Source organism: Myotis davidii, unplaced genomic scaffold, assembly GCF_000327345.1.
Source record: "Myotis davidii unplaced genomic scaffold, ASM32734v1 scaffold269, whole genome shotgun sequence".
Taxonomy (NCBI): Eukaryota; Metazoa; Chordata; class Mammalia; order Chiroptera; family Vespertilionidae; genus Myotis; species Myotis davidii.
Window position 1 is genome coordinate 1355640 of NW_006383008.1, and position 5278 is coordinate 1360917.

Consider the following 5278-nt stretch of genomic DNA (forward strand, 5'->3'; position numbering starts at 1 on the left):
GCCCGCCCTGCCTGCTGGGTCACCCCTTACTGCCACCCCCCTGCCAGCCTGGTTGCTCCCCACACCCCCCCCCTCTGCTGTCCTGGTTGTCCCTTACTACCCCCCAATTGCCAGACTAGTTGCCCCTCACAGCACCCCCACTGTCCTGGTAGCCCCATGCAGCCTGCTATTCAGTCGTTTGGTTGTCCCTCACTAACCCCCCTGCCAGCCTGGTTGTAGGCAGTCATCTTGTGAGGGTGTGAGGGTTAATTTGCATATTATCTCTTTATTATATAGGATTTATTCCTTTTATAACTGCCATAACTTCAAACACATGTTCTAATATTCCCTGTCTTCAAAAAATCATCTCTGGATCCCCACATCTCACTACTGCCATAATTTTTTGTGTTGTATTAAATAAAATTCCTGGGTAAAGTTTCCATATTTGCTGACTCACCTCCCATTTTCAATCCAATCCATTCCAACCTAACATTTTCCCCCAACACTCAACTGAAATGGCTTTTATCAACATTAGTAATAATCTACATCTGGCCAAATTCAATGGGCAATTTGTTTTATTATTCCACTTATCAGCAACATTTGATACTGATTATCCATTCTTTCAGGAAACACGTCTTTTATATATATATATTTCAGAGATGAAAGGAGAGGGAGATAGAGAAACATCAATGATGAGAGAGAATCATCGATTGGCTGCCTCCTACACAACCCCTACCAGGGACTGAGTCTGAAACCCAGGCATGTGCTCTTGACCGGAATCGAACCCTGGACCCTTCAGTTCACAGGCCAACACTCTATCTACTGAGCCAAACTGGCTAAGGCATGAAACTCATCTCTTGACCTTCATGACAGACATTACAAAACAGTACACACACTTTAGTTTTCTCCTGAATACTGACATTACTTCTTGCCTTTCTTTGCTGGCATATCCCTGATTACTAATCCTCTGAATATTTAAGATTCATAGTTTAGCTCTTACCTAGATTTATAATTTATATTTCAGGTTTATAATTTATATTGATTTCAGTTTTGTAAATAGTGTGACATAAAGGGCAAACTTCATATTTTAGTGTATCAGTATCCAATAGTCCTAGCATCATTTGTTGAAAAGACTATTTTTTTCATCACTGAATATCTTTGCCAAAATCAATTGACCATATATGTACGGGGATCTGTCTGTTCCTGGACTCTCTATTTTGTTCCATTGACTACGTGTGTCCTTGACCAATACTACAATGTTTTGATTATTGTAGCTTTAGAAAAAGTCAGGAGATCAAGTACTTCTAATCTTCCAACACTGTTCTTATTCAAAATTGTTTTGGTTATTCTAGGTCCTTTGCATTTCCATATAAATTTCTGAAAACACTTGTGAATTTCTACAAAATAATCCCATTGATTGGCATTCCATTGAACTTCTGGATAAATTTCAGAATCTTAGTCATATTGAGTCTTCCAATTTGTCATCATGCTACATCTTTCTATTTAATATTTTTAAAATTTTCCTGAGCAATATTTTATAACCCTCAATATCTTGTGTCTATTTTGTTAAATTTATCTCTGAAGTATTTTTGATGCCGTTAAAAATGGTATTGCTTTTTAATTACAATTTTAAATGTTCATTACCTGTCTAGAAACATATAATTATTTTTTTTATATTGACATTGAACCCTGCCACCTGTTGAACTCATTATTAGTTCTCTAGAAACTGTTTTCATAGATTTTTAAAGATGTTCTACATAAATGATTATATCACCTCAGAATAATGACAGCTTTACTTCTTCCTTTCCAACCTATATTACTTTTATTTCTTTCTCATACCATATTGTATTGGTTAGTTTCCTCCAGTACAATGTTGACTGGAAGTAGAAAAAGCAGACATCCTTGCCTTGTTCTCAATATTAGGAAGAAGGCATTAATTTTCATATTAATAAACTTGGCATAGTTGCCATTTATCAGGTTAGGGACATTTTCGTCTATTCATAGTTTGCCAAGAATGAAAGCTGAACTTTTTAAAGTGATTTCATGCATATTGAAATGATAATGTGGTTTTCCTTTTACAGTACTGAAATAATGAACGACCCTGATTGTGCTTTGAAATTTGGACTAACCTTGTATTCCCAAGATGAACCTAATTTTCTTAGAATATGTCATCCTTTTTATGTATTGCTATATTTTGCTGGGTAAAAATTTTGCCTCTATGTTTGCATGTCACATTGGAGCCTAACTTCTTTTCTTGTCTTTATCAAGCTTTGCAATCAGTTTAATGTGTGAGTGTGTATTTTATGAGAAACAGAAGTTTTTAACTAAAAATTAAAATTCCTAAGATGAATCTAGGCTATTCAAATTATCTTTTTTTCCTTTGGCAGTTGTCTTTCAAGGAATTTGTGCATTTCATTGGCATAAAATTTTTCTTAATATCCTTATCATTTTAATGTTTGTAGAATCTACAGTGATGGTACCTCTTTAATTCCTGATATTGGTAATTTGTGTCTCCCCTCTTTTTTATCTTGATCAGTTTGGATAGAGGGTTTTATCAATTACATTAATCTTTTCAAAGAACCAACTTTTGGTTTCATTTATTTCTCCTATTTTTCTTGTTTCATCCCATTTATGTCTACTCTTTATTATTTCCTTCATTTTGCTTGCTTTGATTTTATTTTGCTGTTTTATTTCTAGTTTGTTTGAAAGTTTAAATTACTATTATTTTTTTAAATATAATTTTATTGATTTCAGAAAGGAAGGGAGAGGAAGAAAGAGATAGAAACATCAATGATGAGAGAGAATCTTTGATTGGTAGCCTCCTGCACAACCCCCACTGGGGATCAAGCTTGCAACCTGGTATGTGCCCGGACCAGGAATTGAACCATGACCTCCTGGTTCATCGGTAGACGCTCAACCACTGAGCCACATCAGCCGGGCTAGAAGTTTAAATTATTGAAGTGAGTTATTTTTTTCTCTAATGTAAGCAGTTAATGTTATAAATGTTAATGTTTTCATTTTCATTCAATTCAAAATATTTTCTAATTTTCCAGTGACTTCTTCCTTGAATTAGAAGTGTTACTTAATTTCCATATATTTAGAGCTTTTTCAGGTATCTATTATTTATTTCTAGTTTAATTCCATTGTGGTCAATCATTATACCTTGCATGGTTCCTATCCTTTTAAAGTCAATGAAATTTGTATTATCACTCTGAATATTGTTTATTTTAGTGAATGTTTCATGTGTACTTCTGAAGAGCATATTCTGCTATTATTGGGTTGAGTCACCTGTAAATGTCAAGCAGCTAAATTGGTTGGTAGTGCTGTTCAAGTCTTCTTGAATCTATACTAATTTTCTGTCTACTTGTTCCATTACTTACAGACAAGAATGCTGAAATCCTAATCATAATCATTAATTTGAGTATTTCTTCTATAAGTAATAGTATTTTTCCCTTTCTGTATGCTGATGTTCTATTACGGGATATGTACATATTTAGTATTATGTCTTCTTGATATAACTGACCCCTTTCTGTCAGATTCTCACTGTACCCTTCTTTAGTCTGGACTCTAACCCATGAGGCTGAACTTTATAGATTACATCCTTGCCCTCTATTTTTAGTTCAGTTTTGCCCAATGAAAGACACCAGGGGGACACTGGAGTGTGCAGGGAGAGGTTGGGGTACTTAACCCTTTCAGTTCCTCCCTTCGGGCTAGCAGGTTGGCAGTGGGAATGTTTCTCTATGAAGGCACCGTAGGTAGCTGTCAGCTTGGTGGTTGTCTCTTACAGCAATAAATCCTCCTTGGGCTTTGGTAATCCCGCCTTCCCTGGCCCCTTGGCCTAAGGGTCATAATGATTCTCTGATTAGTTCTGGTTACTTCACCATCACTTTTAGTTTTCGGGTAACTCTGCCCACACCTTTTAAATAGCTCCTTCAACCACCACTCTCCAGTATGCCATGTGTTACCTGCTACGGATTCTTACTGATGTAACATGTTACACTACTTGCTTATTTACAGACAATTTATTTGGTTTTTTCCATTTAACTCACTGGTTCAACTAAGTGTATCATTCAACATCAGGCACTTGAAGAAGAAAAAAAAGGTCTATCAGATAGACTCTATCTGGATGTTTTGAATGGAAGAAGTAATAATGACTATGCTAACCTAGTTCTCCTAAACTCAGGGCCACGGCCCAATATTTGCCTACTTAGGCACTATTTCCTAGGACCTAGGACCTAGGCATTGTTGTAGAAGACACTATGTGTCACGCTAGTGATTCCATTGGCCACAAGCAAGCTTGGGCTACAGTGGTCCCCCAAAAAGAATGTCTCATGGTACATTAGATGAGCATAACAGACCCATCACAGCGGCCCTAGGTTGTAATCAGAATAGAGATCATGCTGTGTTTTTCCCCACGTTATCCCACTTGTCAGAAAATTTACAGTACAGTGGGGCCTTGACTTAAGAGTTTAAGTCGTTCCGAGACCGAGCTCCTTAAGGAGCTCGCTATCAACTCAATGCAAAAAATCGGCCAAGAGACAGCTGGTATCTCAAAAAACTTGTTAGTCGGGACACTCTTAAGTCAAGGCCCCACTGCATTTGCTTTGAACAGAGGAGAGAGTTACGGTAGGTTCCCTATGCAGGAATTGAACGCAAGACAAACAGTATTGTGGAGGAATGTGCACTGGGGAATACTCAAATTATACCAGCACATATGAATGAGAAATTCTCATGTTTTTCTGGACTCTGTAGGCAGTGATATGCTGAAATGTGTCATCTCTGACTTAGACTGAAAAGCATTCTGAGATTTTACAGAACACTTAAAATGTTGCGATTACGTTCAACAATTTAAACTTGTTCGGATTTGTTGCAAAAAAAAAAAAAAGTGGAGCAACAGTTTCCATACCAGTGTTTCCATAGGCTGGATTAGCCTCATTCTTGCACTTGCCTAGTTCCCAATCCAGGAGCCACAGGCACCCGCTTCGGACTCACTGGAACAAGAGCGCTTTTCACAAACTCCACCGGGAAGACAGCCGCTGTCCCAGGCGTGGATCACCTCGGCGCGGGATCGCGTTTGTTGCAGTGTGAGGTCCCGCCTTCCGGACCAACGCACCAATTAAAACGAAAGTGGGGGGGGGGCGGAAACGAGAAAGAGAAGGCGAAAAGCCGCACCAAATGCTAGGCTGGAAGACTCTCGCGAGAACTAGCAAGTGCCGGTGGTTCCCGCGGAGGCCTCGCGAGCGGACCTCGAGGGCGGGCTCAGCCGTGGCCCCGCCCTCCCGAGCGCGCGCGCGGCGTG

At 38.6% G+C, this 5278-nt stretch overlaps 1 long non-coding RNA gene across 1 annotated transcript in view; it reads right to left on the minus strand.

The window, feature by feature from the left end:
• LOC107181579 overlaps positions 1-5278 on the minus strand; it is a 20297-nt gene that overhangs the window by 3614 nt on the left and 11405 nt on the right. The gene's annotated exons all lie outside the window — the stretch shown is intronic.